A 22,116-nucleotide genomic window follows, 5' to 3' on the forward strand; every position below is an offset into this window, starting at 1 on the left:
TCTGCGGGTCACTAAGACGCTTGGTAACTTTCACCTCTGGTGTGTCACTTGCATTAGCAGAAACATAATTTACTGAGACTGCTGTGAAAAAGCATGGCTTAAGCAGAAGGAGGGTCTGAAAACTAGTGAGAAAAGAAATTAGGTGGATTGCTCTGTTTTATAGCCAAGGTGCCTTCGAACAGCTATGCCTTAAAAATGCTATCTATCTTGCTTGCTTGCTTGAAAATATTCAGCTGCTGAAACAAATCTAGCCAAGGACTGTTGCTTATCTCTGACAGTTGCCTCATTCATGTACAAATGTATTATTGCAGCAATCATCCTTGTGATGTAGGTTTCATTTTCTTCTAAAATGCATAGTACTAAAAAAAAATCAGTGCACATACTAAACTCTAGCATGCATATTCATGTGACTATTGAATCTGAAAATATAAGAAATACACAAATGTTAACATAAAGAACATATTCTTGAAACTAAAATACAAAAAAAACATGGTAACTTCTTATTCACTATCACAATGGATGAGACCTTAAATTTAGCTTTAAGTAAACCTTCGGCCAGATTCATGAACATTTCTGTGCTGCTATCATGTGTGGTTTTGCTGCCCCTAACTCAGACCCAGGGAAATCGAGGGGAACCTATACCAGTGAAAACTAAGGTATGTGTAGTATCAAAGATGTTAGATACTGGTTCATTCCATGGACTCACAGGGGATATACAAGGGGAGTCACAGACCTCAGCTTCCAGAATATTTCTCCAGTGCCTTAATGCTGTGCTACAACACGCAAGGGTGTACATCTATTTTCCACACACACCAGACGAGAGAGCAAGAACAATGTAGGAATTCTGTGCTGTAGTACACTTCCCTGAAGTCTTGGGGGCCATAGATGGCACTCACATAGAAATAGTCTCCCCACCTGGTGAACAAGGAAGGACATTCATTAACAAGAAGCAGTTCCACTCAATCAACTGCCAGGTTGTCTGTAATGCCCAAGGGATCATCCTCAATGTCTGTGCAGGCAACTCAGACAGTTATCATGGCTCACACATGTGGCACACCTCACGGCTTCACACATGGTTTGCTTGGGGTGATGTTCCACAAGGCCATCTACTGGGTGATGCAGGTTATGCACTAGAGCCACATCTCATGACACCCATCAGAAATGCACATATGCCCACAGAGAAAGGATACAAGAATACCTGTGTTCAAACTAGAAACATCATAGTCCAGTCGGACACTCCCGGTCAACAAATTTAAATAAATAAATAAAATAAATAAATAAATAAATAGTGTATGTGTTTGACACGGTGAAGTCATGGTTCTGCTGTCTAGACACATCAGTGGGTGCCCTGCAGTACGACCCAGGTACCTGTGAAGAAATTCTCACAGTCTGTGCCATGTTGTACAATATCATCTTGAAGAAGTAGCTGCAACAGAGACAGCAAGGGCCAGGACCACGCATTCCTGGTCCACAGTCAGGGGTAGCACTTCCAGCACATACAAATGAGGATTCAGTGGGAGAACCTCCAGCTGCAGAGGTAAGCAGCAGATGTAGGCATGCACAATATGGCCTTGCCCTGGCAAGAGGCAAAGGATAGCACATATATTCACCAGCAAAGACTGAAAAGTTACTGCACACACTTAGCATACTAAAGTGAAGGAATACACATAACAACCTAAGCACATACAAATATTAAAACTGATGCCAGTCAATGTTCACAAACTTTACCAATGTAATTTCTGTGTATGGATAGCATCACACAGACACAGCCTCAATGCACACGACTCATAACTGTAGTAATGTGAAGGTAATTTTGGAACGTGTAGTACCCGAGCAAATGCATAAGAAGATAAACTACCTGTATACTGTCAGCATTGTACTGATCCACTCTGTTCATCAGACATATATGCAACCCTAAATCAAATCCAAATGAACAAAGCCCATGGCACAGCCATCATCATTTTCATGGGAGGGTGGGGCAGTAGGCCAAATCTGACCACCATACTAGTGAATGCATGTGAGTAAGAAACGCAGAATATTCATTAAAGTAGGAAATATCTCAGAGACACTGACAGGAGATGTATCTCAATCAATTTTAAAGTTTTTAAATTGTATGTGTATGGGTCTGTATGGGCAGTTTTTGTGAAATGTGTGTGTTTCTGAAAGAACATAATCAAGTACTGTGCTAGCACTATGTCCTGCCATGTGGGACAGGTGTGAGCTGTGCATGGTAAAGTTGTCTGTTCAGTGTCATCACTCCCAACCATATGAACTGTCTCTGCCACATCCCTGGTTCAAGTGCCATATCCCTGGTTCAAAGTGGGAGTCCTACCTGAATGTGAGCGAAGTCTGCTGAACAAGTTCTCTTTACAACTATGCCTTGAACCACAACCCTCTGGCCTACCATGTGTGAGTGTGGATCAGTCTACTTCACTTACCCGAAATCCCATAAGACCCACTTTCAAAATCCCGAGACCAAAACATCGACTCCTCACATGTTTGACTCTTCAAAACACTGATGTGCATAAGCTCGACTATTTACAAAAACAGTATGTGGAGTATGGTTAATAATGCAGTTGTTAAACGTTAAGTAACCTTTTGTATTTCTGGTAAGAATCAATACCACAAAGTCCACCAGTAAACAGAATAACATCTTAAACAGAATAACAAGAGTGGTTACAACTTTAACATTATGTAATTAAAAATTCCCATTGTATATTAGAATAAATGAGAGGTTGTACCTTTAATACGTTGTACTAGGTACCTACAGAAACATGGCTGAACAAGCTGAAGAAGCTCCTGGAATTATTGGTAATGTTTACCAAACTGTTATATCACAGAAAAATAAAGAACTTTTGGTGATCGATGGATTGCTTTATCACTTGGAAAGGTGTCGGAATGCAAGAAGGTACTGGGGTTGTAAATATAAGTCAGCACAAAAGTGCAGAGGAAGAGCTGTAACAACTTTATTACCCGATGGAGAAAAGCTAGAAAAGACAGTAGCACATCAGCATTGTGGAGTTCCAGGAGAGGTAGAAAGATATGTTGTTTGTAATGATTTAAAAGTTAGAGCAACTTACAGCAGAGATACACCATGCCTACTAGTGGAGGATGCGTCGGAGACCACTTCGTTAGATAGCATACATAGCATTCCTCATAGGAAAGCATTACTTCAACAGATAGGATGTGTTCGCCAGAAAAAAAAAAAACTATAAGACATACTGACAGTGAAATAACCATAAAAGATGTAGATTTCTCAAAATACTCATTAAAGAGTGGTAATTTTGTTAGCAAGATGATGTCTGACAGCATTACTGACACCATAGTACAAGTGTTCACATCAGTAAATAACATATATGACTTAAGTTGTGCTACAATATGGTTAATGGATGGGACTTTCTTTGCAAAAGAGTTAACCATAACGCAATTGTATAGTGTGCATGGGCTAGTGATATACGAGCGTTATAGCAAGGCTGTGCCACTATTATTTTCCCTAATGTCTAAAAAGTCCCTCAAGTCTTACAACTATTTGTGGCACTGTATTTTTCATTTATTGAGTGAGCATGGGTTTGAGGTCATTATGCTGTACATCTTGTGTGACTTTGAGGTGGCCACAGTTAAAAGTGTACAGCTGAATGTTCCCGGTGCACAGTCAAAAGGCTGCTTATTCCACTTTGGCCAAAACCTGTGGCGAAAAGTACAAGCTTTAGGTTTATCGGCACTTAACAACAGTAACTCCTCATTTCAACTAGCTGTAAAATCTCTAGTTGCATTAGCTTTTGTGAAATAATTTGATGTACAACATAACATTTCAATGCATTAGAGAAATGTTTCCTGTTGAAGGTAGAGAACTTTTAAAGTACTTTTCCGATTGGTACGTGTATGGAAGGTTACGTAAGTTCAATACTCGTACCTTATCTAGTTTACGTTTCCCACCACTGTTTCCAATTTCCTTTAGGAATGTTTATGAGTTAAATGAGTTATTTCTACCTTGCACTCAAAATTCTGTAGAAGCATGGCACAGGAGACTAAAATGTATCCTGGATGGCAGAGGTACAGATTTAAGTGTACTAATTGTACTAATAGCAGCATTAGTATGGGGACAAGACTGTGTGGATGAATTGAGAGTTCAGATGGCTACCGGATTTCCACCATCTCAAAAGAAGAGGAAGCTTATTTACATTATACATTACTGTGCCGATGGTTAATATTTCCAGATATCACAGTTTCTTTTCATGTTTACTATTTACTTTGGCTCTGCCACTTGTAATTGTGATATCAGGACATTATATTGTTGATATTCTGAATTTCGGTGTTCTGCATGATGGGATTCTGATTGTCAGTGTTGTGAAAGTTGGGTTTATGCACGTTGGTGTTTTGAAGTGTCGGTCATGTGAGGAGTCGACGTTTTGGTCTCGGGATTTCAAATGTCAGTCTTATGGGATTTCGGGTAAGTGAAGTAGACCCTCAATGAGTCACTCACACAGTTAAAGCAGTCATGCAACAACAAACGATAACACAATACTGCAGTGTAACCATACTAACTTGAAATTCACAGCAAGAATTGATATATGAGCACTATACGGCAGGGAATTTTTAAAATTGCATAATATCAAAATTATTTTTTCCACTGCATATTGAAATGTATTCAAAATATGAACATGTAAGCAGTTTGTGAAGAGGAATAACATACCTTAAGAAATAGTGGAGTAATTTGTAGAACAATCCTACAAGTATCTAGCAGTAATGGTCTGTTTGTATTCAATCAGTCTCCACTCATTCTACTTCCATAGCTACACCATTACCTTTATATAGTGTAAGTTCAGCCCTCTGGGCACTGTGAATATGCAAATGAGCTGTGAGATCATTAGCATTCTTGAATACCAAAAAAATCACTTGGTGTAGGGGATGTAAACATGGTGTAAGTAGCTACACGATAGCATGCACACACCCTAGGACTGCAGGGAGGAGCAATGACAGTTGGTAGTTGCTAATGGCTTGCAAGTGTTACTGATTGCTCTGACTACAAACAATGCTGAAGTGACTCTTCTCTCTGAAGTGTTTATATCATGCAGAGTATACTTAAAATAAAGAGTGTAAGCACCCTGAGGGCTATAAGAACAACCTTAACAACACTGATGTCCTTGTACTAAGACCATCTTCTGCTTAAAATCTGTCCAAAATGGTGATCAGCTATATTACACATTGAAACAAAGATGGAAATAAATAGCCACGACATTGCATTTTTGTAGTTAAGCTGAGAAGAGGGGAACATGCTCAGAAAATATAGAGAATAAATAGTTGGCAGTGTTGGCAACCTGATATTAATATGATGTGGGCTATTAGTAGTGTAAAGTATCTGTCAACATCACATTGATCTAGACATGTTCAAGTAAATGAGAAAGGAACGTTTTATGGTCCTGTGTTGGTGGCAAAGAGGGATAAGAAACACAATAGAGTGTGTATTATTCTTGCATTGATTTGAGGGTTCCATTCCAGATAGTGTGCTGACAGACAATGCATATTTTCTCAGCCTGTTATCTGGTTGTAACACACACACACACACACACACACACACACACACACACACACACACACACACACACACCTAGAAAGCGTCACAGTCCTGCCTTTTTATTATTATTCCCTGATATTTGTTAATACTGGCCATTTACTTGTAACCTTAATTTGCATGGGTTTTGGCAAAGCGCACAGTTAACTGGCATTTCAAAGCAGTGAATGAGAGTCCGCTGCTCATGGTAAAAACTGAGAAATTTAATTTGGCGTTGCATCAGTAACGCATTTTAGAGTGGACAGGTGTGCTTTGCTGCAGCACTCTGAACAGCAGTAAGAACAGAAATTCTACACCTCGTCTGAGTATCATTGTAGCATATGGGTTATTAAAAATGATTTTAAAGAAACAGAAAAGAGGATGCAGGGTTTGAAGACAGCTTGAAGCCCCATGCTGCTTGGAATGTTTGCAGCAAATGTGAAAATGCAGCTTGTGTTTTGCTGAGTGGATTAAAACTCGTTATTAAGACCAAACAACACACCAAATACACTTGTTATAGGGGATTCTATTGTCCAGCACACTGACGTCTCGCTCACCAGACTGAACAAGGAGAAGGTCACTGTAAGCTGCCTGTCGGGTGCCAGGATCTGCCACATAATGCAAGCACTCAGGTCACTCCAAAGCAAGTACAAGTATGACTCCATTATTGTCCATGCTGGTGTGAATAACCTGAGATGTACCTCCCTGGACTACATGAAAAGAGACATAGAGGAGCTCTCTGACCATGTAGCCCAGGCTGGTATGACCCTGACCTTGAGTAGCATCTTGCCCTCACCAAGAATGATGCCACAGTATAAAGACAAAATGATCAGTTTTAACAATTGGCTAAAGTATTGGTGTCATTCAAAGGGGATCCAGTGTCTGTCAGCCTGGGATGACATGCTCAACAAGCCACGTTGCTTCACTAGGGACGGCTTGCATCTGTCACCCTTAGGCTTTCGTATACTAGCCAAGGCTCTTGCCACCCCCATAGTGCCTTTTTTAGGCAAGGCTCAAAGGACAAACCCACCTCCATAGACAACCCAAGGATAAAAAAACTAAAAGTAATGCTACTCAGTGCCAGAAGTCTAAACCTCAAGATGCATGCACTCGAGGCTCTCCTCAGTATGGAGAAAATCGATGTCTGTGCAGTAACAAAAACCTGGTTCAAGGCTCCTGAGAGCACCCCAGCACTACCAGGTTATAACTCATACCATGCGTTTCAGCCCCAAAACTTGGACCGAAGCACAAAAGGAGGGGGAGTATCTATATTCATCAAAGATACCTACACCTCCAGGTTAGTGGCACTGCATGAAGCATCAGAAACCATCCATGTGCAACTAACAGTGGGCAAAACTGCCTTTCAGTTTGTAGTCTGCTACAGAACACCCTCCCTATTACAGGAACCCCACTTGGCATTCCTGAGAACGCTGGAGAATATGAAGGTCTTTCCAAACACTATGTTGTTGGGTGACTTCAACTACCCAAACATTGACTGGGAAAACTACTCAAGCCCAAACACCCTCGCCCAACGGTTCCTTGAATTTATAAACTCTAATGCAATGGAACAACTGGTCACCACTCCCACAAGAGGGAGCAACATATTGGACCTGGTCATCACCAACATGGGGACTCTATGTTCCACACCAGAGGTAAACCCCTCATTGGTAAGATCAGACCATAAACAAAATTCCCTGGACATCCATATCCTGTCCCCACCCCCAGCCAAGGAAATCACTGTAAAGAATTTCTCAAAAGCCAACTTTGCACTTCTCAAGACTGAGGTGGAATCCTTCAAAGCCCCTGGGCCAGAGGATAATACAGCCCAATCCGCAGAATCCTTTACAAATGCATTCTATGAGCACCTGCAGGAATGCATGGATCGTGCTATCCCAAATAAAACCAAGGCTCACTCCTCCAAAAACAGGAAACCAGTCTGGTGGACCCTGGCCATAAATAAACTATACAACAGAAGGAGGAAGCTTCTACATGACAGAGCAAAATCCCAAAAAGGGAAGGCATCTCTGATCAGTGTTAGCAAGAAACTTCGATCCCTCATAAAATCATCAAAGGCCAGTTTCGAAAGAAAAATTGCCCTAGATACTAAAGATAATCACAAGGCCTTCTTTAGTTATGTCAGGAGCATGGGCGGAAACTCCCAGATATGCTCTGAATTGTTGCATAACGGTACAAAATATACCGAACCTACAGACATAGCCAACATCCTGGCAGACAGATTCAGTGCAAACTTCTCCCCCCCAAAGGAGCAAATGCCTATCCCAACTGAATGTAACCTCCCTGACATCACAGATGCACAGGTGAAAGCTACCCTCTCCAAAGCAAAAAACACAGCATCTATGGGACCGGACGGTGTCCCAGGCTGTGTCTTACTTGAGCTGCAAGAAGAACTGAACCCTCACATTAAGTCACTGTTCAAACTTAGCCTTACTACAGGATATGTACCCAAAGAATGGCGTACAGCTACAGTGGTCCCACTCCACAAAGGTGGTACCACAACGAGCCCCGGAAACTATCGCCCCATAACCCTGACTAGTCTGGTCTGTAAAGCTATGGAGTGTATTATCATGGAACTCATAAACAAAGACATTGGGAGCCTCCAGACACTGGACCCTACCCAATTCGGCTTTGTTAAGGGCAGATCTTGCCTCTTAAACCTAGTTGATTTCTTTGAAACACTTACCAAAGCCATAGATGAGGGCAAGGTAGTCCACACAGCCTACCTGGACCTCGCAAAAGCCTACAACACAATACCCCACTCGGGCATCATAAATAAGCTTACCAGCTTAAATATCAACCCCTATATCACAAAATGGGTTGCAAACTAGCTCAGAGATAGAACTCACATGGTCAGAATCGCAGGTGCCATGTCCGAATCCAAACCAGTTACAAGTGGCATCCCACAGGGCTCAGTTCTGGGACCTCTTTTGTTCGGTATATACTTCTCTGAGGTTCAGGCAAACACGGGGGGATTATCGCTGACAAAGTTCGCAGATGACTGCAAACTGGGGGCCATAATCGAATCTCCAGCTGACACAAACATCCTCCAAAAGGGTCTCACAGAGACGGATGCTTGGTGCCAGAGCCACGGCCTCAAGCTAAATGCTAAAAAGTGCATAGTCATCCCCTCTTGGAGGTGCCCACAAATTACCACATAGGTGGTAATCCATTAAGTACGGAAGAAGTAATTAGAGATTTGGGGACCAACGTAGATAGTAATCTCTCCTTTGATAATCACGTTGCCAAAGTGGTTAGAAAGACCTTTTATATAGCCCACCTTATCATGAAAGGGATCGCATCTAGATCAAGAGAGGTCATTGTGTCCCTCTACTCATCACTCATCAGGCCCATAATTGAATACAATGCCCCTTTTGGGATGTACCTTACCCAACACCTGCAGCAACTGGAGAGACCCCAAAAGTACCTCATCAAGAGGATCATGGGCTACAAACAGATGTCCTATGCAGCTCGACTAAAGAAACTCCAGCTCTACTCAGTTGCTTACCACCTACTCAGAGGCGATCTATGCCTGACGTACAAAGCCATGTCAATTAATGGACATGCTCCACCTCAAAAAATCCAAGTCCCTTAGAGCTACATGCTCCAGGGACCTAAACCTCAGCACAAAAATAAATAGGACATACTGGAGGGACAGATTCATTTCCCTGAGGCTCCCCTCACTCTGGAATAGAATCCCAATTCATGTTAGACATAGCCCCTCGCTGACCCTCTTCAAGCGAAATCTGGACACGTGGATGGGAAATCACAAATTCACCCCTGGGATCTCTTCTGTGTCCCTGCTAGACAGAGGCACAGTAAACTAATCTTAAAAGGGTAACTTCTGTGACCTACTTAACAGAGACACAGCAGGCTAATCTAATAGGGAGGCGGAAGTCAAATACACTCTGGCTAGGCTTATAAATGCCCTAGGTCAGATAGCCTAATATCTACCTATGAACCTATGAACCTATATGTTTTTTTTTTGCCTGTGCAATGGCAACAGTGCTTAGCAGAGTGCAAACAGGGCTCACAGTTGAAGGAAAGAGTAAACTATTTAATTTTTGTAATCTTCATTAGCGCAAACAGTTTGTCACTGCTGTACAGTATCATTAATGAGTACATGATGTGCACATGCTATATAACTATTTCTGTAGCAGAATCTGGTGCTTGCAGTGACTTTGGTCAATTAATAAAGTTGCTCTGGGGTTCAAATACATACAGTGTGAATGGAATGCAGAAATTAGTACTCCAGATACATAACTTACTTTCATCAGAACTTCATATGATTTTTTTTCCATTTCTTGACTTGTGTAGTTGCTTGCTGCTGCGTGTCACACAATCAAGCTTACAGCTTAATGAAAAAAGTGAAAAAAAAATTATTTGGGAAGCCTTCTGTAGAGCAAATAAGTTTTCTAACTAGATTTTGGTTAGGAAGGTAATACTACATAAAAACAGCTATCATAATTATTTTCATTGCAAGAATTGTATCTAATGCTTTGATGAATATTTTTTTCTAAGTAGTGTATCTTCTAAATTATTTAGTAATGAAAAACAGTTGAATGGGTGTGCAATTGTTTAAGCAAGACAAATATGATATCTCCATTCATACTGAATGCAATTGATCTGTAATGAAAATAGTTGAAATGGAATTCTCTTGTAGCACTGGCTAATAATCACCTTGCTTGAAATGTATGTGTCATGTCTTCTTTGGGTTTGATTCCCACATTGGCTAGCTAACCCTTTACAGTGTGTAATTCCAGAATGTTATGTGCCAAGACATCCTATTTAACCTCCAAAACACAAGAGATAACAATCAAAGCCATTGAGCCTGTCAGTGTTGACCATCTGAAAAAGTATGAATAGGTTTTGCATTAGACATGGCAAATCTCATTGCCTTGTTTCACACATTCATTGCCGTTTGATAAAATAACGTTCTCTTTGTTTGCAAATACTTGTCTCTACTTTCTATTGTGCAAATGCAGTTGTCATAGTTGCGTCTGCTTGCGCTCTAGCTGTTAAATATGAGATTGGAATTTGGCACCAATTCAGAATTAGAGTTCAGCAAGCTATAAATCCACCCAAATAGTAGAATAAAGCTCTACGTTCACTCGTATCGTGAAGTCAGGCTGTTCAAAAACTCACAAAAGAGCAATAAAGGACAAACAAGTCCACAGATTTAATAAAAAGTTTAAAGTGCTTTTTATTTGCCTCAATTGGCTAAACTTCATCAGAAACATATTAACGTGAGCTACAATTCCAATTTATACAAACAGCTGGTTAATAATTAGCCAATTACACATCTTGCACATTGCCTCATTTTAAAGGCAAACCAGTTCATGAAAACTGCAGCAACTCTAAACACAATAATAAAGAATGTTAAATAAGAAAGAAGTGACTGATATAAAAAGAATAACAGTCACAAATATCTAAAAATATAAAATATAAAAAATACTGCATAACTCTGAATTCACTGTAGTATAACAACAACAATACATAAAGAACCCAGTTAAAATAAACAAAGTTAAACATCTGCGGATGTTTAATTTTGTTATACTACTAATAGAACTCTCTATGGGGCATTTAACAGCAGGTACTGACATACCTTAGGTGGCTGACACTAGCCAACTTCCTATAGCAAAGCAAAATTTTTACTTCTTTAAACTTTTTAATTTTAAAATACTACTAATGGAACAAGAATCATCTGCCAGTCTCTAACTTTAGTACCTGCAGCAGCTCGACAACATCTCTCGCCTGTTCATAGTTACTGTACGGAGATGAGAACGGCCACACAGGAGAATATGACTGGTTGCAATGCTCTAGCGGACCTTAGAGCACACGCCAATAGTTTAGAGAATGGATCAACGGACAGAGTATTTAGACCACATAATACCGTGGAAAGTACACCAAGACTTACCAACCCAGATTACAATGTTGCAACGCCTCATGAAGCATTGTGTGGAGTGCTAACAGTTTTTAATTTGGATTTGTGTATTGGGTCACATCCAGAGGAAGTAAGTAAGTCGAACTCCACAGTTCCTGTGATAGTAACTCAACAGGATAACCGTCCACAACCAGTCATAGCAGCACAGACCAGGACGGAAGGTTTTAGTGCTGCGGCTTCATTGGCTTTGTGGATAGCAGATGTTTTTCTTTCTCACAGGAGTTTCGTAATGACAACAACAGCAAAATTATGGATCAAGGTAGTAATTCACCTACTAATAATATTGTATCAAAGCTGAAAACGTTTGACATTCATTTAATTAAGTTAAGGAAATTGCAATTAGAAATTGCGTATTTTCATGAATGTCTTTCACGTAGAGTGGTGCCGAAAGGGTTACTGCGCCACTCATACCCTGCAGGATCGGAAGCTAACTCTCCATTCCACAATGATTTAGTCAAACTTTTTGATTGGCAAGGTTTCAAACTCCTTGAATTAATGATTAAATATTATAGTTTGTGGGTGTGATGAGTTATCTCACCTAGTGACTGATCTTGACAAAAGCATTCAACTTGATTTGGAGTTCAACAGATACAAATATGAGTACGGTTGTGTATTTACTAGCATTGACCATTACATGACTAAACTGAGGATGAATAAACTCAAAAAATTAGAAAGGGACAGCAAGGCGTATGCTTCAGGTACTGCTTATCCTGATCCTTCGCCTGTCCAGGTTTGGAGAAAAAAACACACTATTCCTGGCCAACTGAGCAAGTCTCCAAACATCATTCTCACCAGTAATAACTGTAGTGGTGATTCTAATGTGGGGTTACATTCTAATGAAGGTATAAGTGATAGTCTGACTTCCAGTAATAACAGTGCTTCTAACAACAATAGTTTTCCGGCTGACCAAGGTGAAACCCGATGGAGTGATAGATTACGAAGTGCTCACCAAGGCCATAAAGATAATAGCTACCCTCAGCAACAGCAGAATTTTCGGCATGGTCCCAATTTGGGTGCCAGGCCAAAGCAGAACAATTTTCAATCGTATCAACACAGGAACAAACAACAAAAATTCAACAAGAACAGGACTTGATATCCTGCATTCAACATCACAATGCAATATGTATGACTATTAATGACTTCACAGTTCCTTTGTTGAGTATGCAACATGACCAACAACTGGATTTTGATTGTTATATCTCTTTGGACAGACATGATGCCCAGCAACATCCAGTAATTGTCATGAATAAAGCATGTGACTTTAAATTATATAATTTTTCATCCATCGAGATTAGTGCAGAAATTGTAGAATTCCTGTCTAAGGGCCTCAACTTTGTTCCATCTCAACCAATAAATGTGGTTAATACTATTGTTGATATTAAAATGTTCACTAGGAAGTTGAACTTTAATTTAATAATGGATAATGTCTTGAACACTGTGGATCATGACAAATTTCACATTCCTAGTACGTATAATCCCCCTCTGAACCCAGTTTTGCAAATGTTTGAACAAATTTGCGAGTTAGACATCCGACATGTGGTAAGGAATATGTACAAGTATAGGTCTTCTTACAACATGAGTAAGGAAGAACGTGAATTCTTGTCATATATTAAAACTCAAGGTTTACGGTTTTGCAAACCAGACAAGGGAGGGGGACTGGTAGTTTTTGACAATGGTGGTTACCAAGAACGTATGAATGTACTATTGAACACCATTTCCTACGAAGTAAGTTCATGTTCAGAGGTGAATAAAGCTTATAGCTTGATTAAAAATTGTATTGAGGACCTGTATATCGAAGGTAGAATTGAACAAAGTATTTACAAATACCTGTCAACAGCTTACCCTAGATACCTGTTTATTTTTGGCATCCCTAAGATACACAAGAATTTGGTTGACCCACCATTGATACCACTTGTTGATGGTCGAGGTTCACCTACTTATTCCTGTAGTAAAGTAGTGGATGCGATACTTCAAAAATACCTAGTCCATGAGAATCAAATTTGCAAAGACTCATGGTCATTTTTGAAGAAGATTGAGGCCCTTGAATTTAATGCCAACTATAATTTCCACACTATTGATGTGAAAGACTTATACACTTGTATTCCTCACACTATAGCCATCGAATGGTTGACTTAATGCTTAGTAAAAACAAAGCTCCAGCAGTTGAGATTAGTTTGGTTACTGAACTTATAGACTTAGTATTGTCTAATAATTTTTTTCATGTTTCAGGACCAATTCTACCTTCAAAAAGTGGGGGTAGCTATGGGGTCACCGTGCGGAGCTAGTATTGCAAACCTCATCATGGCCCATTGGGAGTCAGAATTTGTGTTTAAGAACAACACTTTCTGTGACTCTTTGATTTTGTAAACATGTTACCTCGATGATATATTTATTTTAATCAATGGAGATGAATGTATGGGTTCTAACGTGTTAGAATACTTTAATAGTACTACACAATTTTTACAATTTACGTCTACATTTAACACAGATACCATAGCATATGTGGACATCTGTTTGGCTAAAAACTACGAGTTAGAGAGTTTCGTAGCTAAGATTTACAGAAAAATTACGTATTCAAACACGTTCCTCCATTTTTCAAGTAGTCATCCTTTTTATCAAAAGAGGTCAGTTTTAAAGGGCCAATTAGTGAGGGCTTCAAGAATGATAACGTTGGAGGATGACTTTCTTGAAGAATGTTCTCTGCTTAGGAGCATGTTCATCCATCATGGTTACCAAGAATCCCTTTTGGATGACCTTATCAATGAAGTAAAAATTAAAAGATTTGATAAGGTGTATTTGCCACTTCTCAAAATCAGAAGTGCCCCTACTATGTCTAATAGTAGTGGTACTGTTGCAAATCTGATGCGGAGTCCTGACACTCAAAACAGTAGAGTTAAAGAAAATAATTTAAGTTTCATCACCACTTATACTTTACATAATAACTCATGCATCAAAGTTTTGCAGAAGAATTGGGAATTATTTAAAACTAATTCCAACATATATGCTAAACTGGATGATTTCCCTAGAGTAATTTTTAGAAGAGGGATGAATTTGAAGACCATCACTCCTACTGTTCGTTGTAATGGCATGAAGAAATGTGAAAGTTGTAACTACTGCAAATTTGTGGATGTGACTAAGTTTTAACATCAATGGCTTACAGTGTAAAATCAAGGACAAATTTAACTGTAACTCTAGTTTTGTTGTTTATTTGGTTAGGTGTAAAATGTGCCCTGCTTTCTACATAGGAAAAATGGAGCAGAGGCTCCGTGACAGGATATATGAACACCAATATGCGATTAAGAAACAGAAACTGGAAAATGCCTTAGCTAAACACGTTTTCACTAACCAAGAGCATGCGTTTAAATTTATTATTATAGATCAAGTAAAGGCTGACAGTAAGGGTGGGCCTAGACCCTTGAAATTAGAGGAGCTTGAACTAACTTGGCAGGTTAGACTTAATGGCTATAATCCACCTGGTTTGGATGATTCTTGTTCCATTAGTAGTATTTTAAAATTAAAAAGTTTAAAGAAGTAAAAATGTTGCTTTGCTATAGGAAGTTGGCTAGTGTCAGCCACCTAAGGTATCTCAGTACCTGCTGCTAATTACCCCATAGAGAGTTCTATTGTAGTATAACAAAATTAAACATCTGCGGATGTTTAACTTTGTTTATTTTAAGTCGGTTCTTTATGTATTGTTGTTGTTATACTACAGTGAATTCAGAGTTATGCAGTATTTTTTTATATTTTATATTTTTAGATATTTGTGACTGTTATTCTTTTTATATCAGTCACTTCTTTCTTATTTAACATCCTTTATTATTGTGTTTAGAGTTGCTGCAGTTTTCATGAACTGGTTTGCCTTTAAAATGAGGCAATCTGCAAGATGTGTAATTTGTTAATTATTAACCAGCTGTTTGTATAAATTGGAATTGTAGCTCACTTTAATATGTTTCTGATGAAGTTTAGCCGATTGAGGCAAACGAAAAGCGCTCTAAACTTTTTATTAAATCTGTGGACTTGTTTGTCCTTTATTGCTCTTTTGTGAGTTCTTGAACAGCCTGACTCCATGATACGAGTGAACGTAGAGCTTTATTCTACTATTTGGGTGGATTTAAAGCTTGCTGAACCTGTGTTTTTGTTTTTAAAAGTTCGACTGCCGGTTCTTGTTTTCAGAATTAGAGTTGCTTATTCAGGCATGGCTGGTGTGGGAGATAATGGTGCTAAATTTTGCACACAGAAGTGGGGTGTTGAGGAGTCCAGGGTTTTTGTGGCACTCATTATGAAGTGCTATAGCTGTAGGCTGCTGCAGGGAGACTATACTGGGTTGTAGTATAAGACAGAGGCTTTGAACAGATTAGCCAAGGCTGTGTCTAGTGCAAGTGGCATCCCACACACTGGAGACCATTGTCATCACTACTATAGTGACCTGAAATGGTGCAAGAAGGACCTCCTTAGCTGATGGGAGGATGAGTTTAAAACTGCTGACATGCCTTAGTTGTGTTAGTGTACTGACACATCGGTATTAAATGATATAGAATTCAATACACAGCCAAGTCTGTTATTTAATATGCTTTCATGTCTCTTCTCTTCTTCTATGTTGTACAGCTGCTAAAGACATTGCAATAAACCAGGAGGTACACCAGGAGACCTTAACTCACCTCAGAGAGACAAGGGGTGCGTAGGCATTGGGTCTTACTATAAGCCAAATAATTGTCCTAATTGTATGCAATGTGGCAATACTGGAATAAATAGTTGTATTTACGATATCATAGCAGTGCATTTGATTAATGGTACAACAAAGTAAGACCCTCACATCATACCTGGATATGGCAAAGCTGTATAGACTTGATAATTATAACTGTTTCTTTTCTGAATTTATATAGCCATGTGATATACCCTGGATCTAATTATCTATTTTTTTTATCTTACTCTACCCCTTCTCTCTCTCTCTCTCTCTTTTTGTGGGGGGGGGGGTATTTTATATTCCTTAAAAATATTCTGTTGCCATACATTTCTGATTAAAAAACTGACATACAGCATGGAGAGGTAGACCAACCATTATAGATTGGCCCGCCATCCCTCCACAGTTTGCAGCATGAACACCTAGCAATTCAGGGCCCCAAGCTATCAGCACTGCCTATACAACCCCTGCCCTACCTACCACATCTGCATACGGTAGATCTGCCCTGAAAGCTGCTGCACTGGTAGCCTCTGGGAGTAGCATTAGTGGAGGTGGTAATTTTATCACCCGCTAAGAGCTGACCGGGCATACTGCATAACATTAAATCTACTCAACAGAAACTAGGCTGCCATTACAGGATTAATGGATTCCTTACACATACTGCAAGAAAAACTCTAGCCACCATCTTCTTATTGCCGACTCTCTTATATGCCACTTCTATCCTAACAAACTTAAACAATACTCAAAGAAAGAAACTTGCCCCCTGCAACAATAAAGTAGCTAAATTTGCCACCAATCTCCCTCATAGGGCTCACCATTGTATAGCTTAAAGTAATTAAACTAGCTTGAACCATGCAGCTAACTGACAAATTCACAACTAACTGAGGCACACAAACTCATTCATCATCCACAAAAATGCCCTGCACTACATAACTTATTACTGACCTACTACCCAGCAAGGGATCTCCTCTCAAGTAAGAAATTCTTATTACTTACAAATAAGTCAGACAATGTGCAGGAGACTCGCTCTACTCACAATGTATTGCTAAACTCTGGAATCGTATCCTCACACAGATAAAACTCTCTGACAAACTCGATAGTTTTAAATCACTGCTATAACAACATCTTAACAATCCTGGTGCTGCACATGCTCATCTCAAGGTTGAGACTTTGTCTTCCCTGTATGATACTCTCTAAATACTCTTCTTAAACAGAATACACTCAGCCATTCACTGAAATGACAAAACAATTTTTATACATAACTGCTGCCTGTACAATCCATTAAGTTGCATGTGAGCTTTCTCTTTAGTAACTTTCACCTCTGTAAAATCTTAGAATGTATAAATGTAACTACTGTTTGTGAATAAATGTAAATAGAAATGTAACTACTCTGTGTTTAACTGGAACTTAATATAATGCAATGTAAGCAAATGCAGCTTTTCTCCCTGGGCCTCTGCTGAAAATGGATACTACCCAGTTGGACTTTCCGAGTAAACAAAGACCAATAAATAAATAAATATAAATGACATTTCATGTGCTCATGGAAAATGCAGTGAGTGCCTGCCTTACACCACATTGCATGCTCAGTTCACTTTTTTTCCAATAAATGTTTATTTTCCATATAGAGTATGAAGAGTTAAGATGGATCATACAGTTGGCTGATGACAACCCACCTGGGTTAAATAGTTCTGTACCTTTAAAACCAGCCTTAAAGAAATGGTGGGTCAATTATAGAAAGTAATTGGTTGCTTTTAGAAATGTTTTAATATTTAAAGACTGTCATGATTATGTGAAGTTTGTCTGATGAAGGTTTTTTTAACCTGAAAGTGCTTACATTTTATAATAAAAGATTATGGCCAGTTTGGACTCTGTTTCATTTGTTTTTGGATTTGTTCTTTTAAGAGGTTCGAGAGGAGTCCTTAAGGGAAGCTAAGAGGTTTGTGTTTTGCTACAATATTGAATGGTGGTATGCATATCCAAAATATTGTGGTCCACCTATGGCCTTCAAAAGCAGAGACATAACAGACACATACGTAAGACAGAGTTCAATATGTACCAAAATGAGTAAACCAGTAAATCCAGAAGCAACTAAGTATAAGGCAGGCAACACATGTTCACTTCTCCTTGTAGCACACAGAAAACTTTATTATTAAAAAGAGAAAAGCACTTTCGTCTCAATTAAAAATCCAAGAGACTTCATCAGATCTGATGTAGTCAGTTATGTACTCTGTTAGGTGAGCTAGGCATATGCAACATCAAGGACAGGATATAATTTTCATGCTGGACATGCTTGTGGAACCCATGTGATTCCTGCCACGTATGTTTTAATATCCACAGCACACATCTCTGGAATGTAAAGGTAATTTCTGTACCCTGATCCCTTTGCTTCTTCTGCATGCCCTACATAGCGTAGGTCCTTTGCAATCTGATTTGTGTCATAGACAGAGAGCCCAGAATGCCTCATACATAATATCATGCAAAGCCATCTATATAACTCTTAATGACCTATTCTCACCACCAAAACACTAAGTCATTCTAGAACCAGTGATGAATGGTCTGGTATGGTTCAGGGAAGGACTTGTTTCTTGAAACTTTGTAGAGATACTAAATAAGGTTAACAAAGCATCACTATATAGATAACTAAAAGACCTGCCATGTTCAAATCTATAATATTTGTTAGGTGCCTAATTACTGCTGATGCTCAGAACGTGGGTGACAGTCATATGACATGCAAACCTAGCTTTCTGAAGCTCCTCATGTCAAACACATTATCCTAATACTTATCTGACCCATCCCTGTTTATATTGAATGATAGCACTGCCTTGTGCTTTTGCAAGTGTGATACACCCCCTAAACATCCTAATGGAAGAGGTCTGCCTTTCATATCTCCAGTCACTATATATATTCACTCCAACTCTTTCCACCCAGCCGGTGTTATTTTAGAGGTAGTACAATCAGAACAGAGTAAATATGTCACTTCCACCTCTGTACAGATCTTGCCACAGAGCGTCATTTGCAGGGATGGTAGTGACAGATTTATACAGAGCCTGCCACAAAGATTAATGTACTGTACTATTCCCACCACTGCAATCCTGCAGATGGGGAAAAAGGCAAACATATCCAGTACATTCACAGCTACACTACAGCACCCCCCTCCTCTGGTAACTAATGTATGGAATTAAACAACAAGAGAACAACATCAACATGCAACATTTCGACAAAATCAACAGAATGTTTTGGAGGGACAGGTATATCTCACAGAGGATACTGCTGCTCTGGAACAGACTCCCCATCCATATAATACAAAGTTTATCCCTGTCTATATTCAAGCACAACTTGGATCTATAGACGGAAAAGATAAAAAATGGGCAGAGGCAGCTCTGAAATGCTTTATCCCATGCATGTGTTCCCTCAGATTATCTATGGTATGATTGCAGTTATTGTCATTAGGGATAGTATATAATTATCAACCATGGGATTGGTAAGGCCTATCTCTAACCAAATGGAATAGGTTAATTAAAATGGCCCTCAAAGACAGCTATACTAGTAATTACCTATAAACCTGTGAACCTATAAACCATTCAGCAGTTAAACCGCAATATTGCCCCAGTAAATTGCAATTGAGAAGTGCTGTAGTCTACAGTAACATGGACAATGCCCCACAGCTAAGTCTATACAGCATAGATTTGTAGTACATGTATTGTAACAGCCGCTGTGAAATTACATATTTCCCCATATATAAGTATGCTTCATTGCACAGAGGGATAGAACCATTTCAACAGCTCAGACGAGCAAAGTTGAAATAGTAGCCCAGGTGCTGGAGGAACTTGCCAGCAGAAGTGAGTAGTAGTGGCCAACAGGAGCTCATCCCTCTAGGAGTGAAGGAGGCATTCCAAGGCAGTACTGCACTGACTCTACTAGAGGCAAAGGTACATTAGCAACATAGTTTATTGCATGTACTAGACCATGCCTAACAGCTCTTAGACACTGTGCCAAGGTATGCCAGCAAGACCAGGAGCACACAGAAACTTGCAAATTCAGTTAGACCAGTATTGCTTAGCCTACCTCAGAGATATCCATAGCAAGAACACACAGGTAGAAAATCAGGCTAGCAAAATCATTGACTTTGTGGCTGTCTGCATAACAGCTTGTCCACTGGGTGACTATGGGCCATGAAATTAGTCACATGAAGAGTGTAGTTGCCTTTATTTAAATCTCCAAAGGATATTTGGAAGCTCCTTACAGGGTGTAGGGAGTACAGTGAATGGATACCAATCCAGAAGAAGCTGATAACAGCCAGAAGGAAGATCTGGGGGGACATATCTGCAAAAAATCATATTTTCTCATATGACCATTCCAATATGTTGAAGCTGTACCATATTGCTAGATATAATGGTTGCAGAAAAACAAATTTGTCCTTATGTAAACAATCCCAGCAGTTAAAGATTTATCCACAGCTAAACAGGTGTATGTGGCTGCAGGAAAAAAAATGACTTTTCTTTCCATGGATCACAGTAGTTTGTACTACTGCATTATGCACTTTTGCCAAAGTCACAAGTGCTTTTCACTTCTAAGCAGAATTTGTTCTACAGCACTGAATATATTTCCCATTTTCAGCTGGACAATTGATCATTACATAAGGTAAAATATAGAAAAAAATACCAGTTCTGGGAAGACTACTAAAAAAAAAAAAATAAAGAATATAACTTCCATGACTGGATATACAAAACTAAAAAAACGTCCAGCAAACCAGCCAAGATGAACGTAGCAATTTAATAAACTTTGAACACTTTCATTCCACAAATTACACATGAACCTCTTCAGCACAAGCACTCATCAGTTTACCTCAGTGCTTTAAATAAATGCAATCCACATTATCCCAATCACCTGACAGCTCACAACTGCTAAGATTTTTTAAACATAAAATTATTGTAAAAATAACATAAAACATGAAATATAAAGACACCACACAAATTAAGTTTACATTAAAATATATTAGAAATAACCTCTAGTTTTTTTAAAACGCATTTTATATTGATGGAATCATTTAAGCCAAGAGGCTTATCTGCTAAAAGCAACAACATTGCACCTTCTTAACCTCTAACAGACTGTTAAAGTCACCCTCTCTTATACCTTAATGAACTTGATCTATTAATTCAAAGTCAGACTTTTTAAAATCAGTACAATGTACTAAATACCTGTGCAAGGCATTATTTCTATCTTTATTTTTATATCCAGATTATGTTCATAAGTACACTTTCCTAATGTTCTAGTAGATTTAACTATATAAAAACTGTCACAACTTTAGCACTTAACCAAATGCACCATGCATATACTGTCACAATTATACCTGCCCTTAATACTGAAAGTTACAGTCAAATGTTTCAAAGTAAAAAAAATGTCAATATAGCTACATTGTTTACAGAAGTGGCATACCAAACCTGAAGGGAGCATAAGACTCAAATTCATCTGCTCCACATTAGACAAGTTTGTGTTGCATGCTGTCTACACATGTAAGTGGTATTCAGTACCCTGCTGATGTGGTCATGCCTGCCTGCATATAGCAGGATCCAATACTGATGGCAGGTTTAGAGTCAGTCAGCATGTTGTAAGGGAGGCTATAGTTTCTGCATCAGTTGGCAATGAACAAGGTTTTGATGGATGCAGCAGCTATGACACAAGCAGTCATGCATAAGATGCATTCTACTTAGTATATGAAAGGGTAACTCTACCATGCCATTGTAGTACTCTTTTCCATTTCCACATCCTCTTACATTACTGCTTGCATGTCTCCAATAGTTCCTGCTTAGCATGCTAGCTCAGGCCAGAAGGAACAGAATGTGTCCTACTGAGAATTCTGTCTGCAGTTGTCAAGCATGTGACACTGCAGGTTGAGCACAGGGCTGTGTTCAGAATTCAGGTATT

General features: G+C 39.1%; 1 protein-coding gene across 3 annotated transcripts in view; it reads right to left on the reverse strand.

Annotated features, from left to right (window-relative positions):
• LOC122805436 (dehydrogenase/reductase SDR family member 9-like) overlaps positions 1 to 21,745 on the reverse strand; it is a 520,557-nt gene extending 498,812 nt beyond the window's left edge. The window contains exon 1 of one of the 3 annotated variants that reach the window (XM_044075585.1): positions 21,628 to 21,745. The gene's annotated coding sequence lies outside the window, so the exon portion shown is untranslated. The remainder of the gene's footprint in view (positions 1 to 21,627) is intronic. The other 2 variants (XM_044075583.1, XM_044075576.1) reach the window with 2 other exon arrangements.
• Between the last annotated feature and the right edge of the window lie 371 nt (positions 21,746 to 22,116).

Source organism: Protopterus annectens, chromosome 6.part1 (genome assembly GCF_019279795.1).
Source record: "Protopterus annectens isolate FY-2018-M chromosome 6.part1, PAN1.0, whole genome shotgun sequence".
In the NCBI taxonomy this organism is placed as follows: Eukaryota; Metazoa; Chordata; order Ceratodontiformes; family Protopteridae; genus Protopterus; species Protopterus annectens.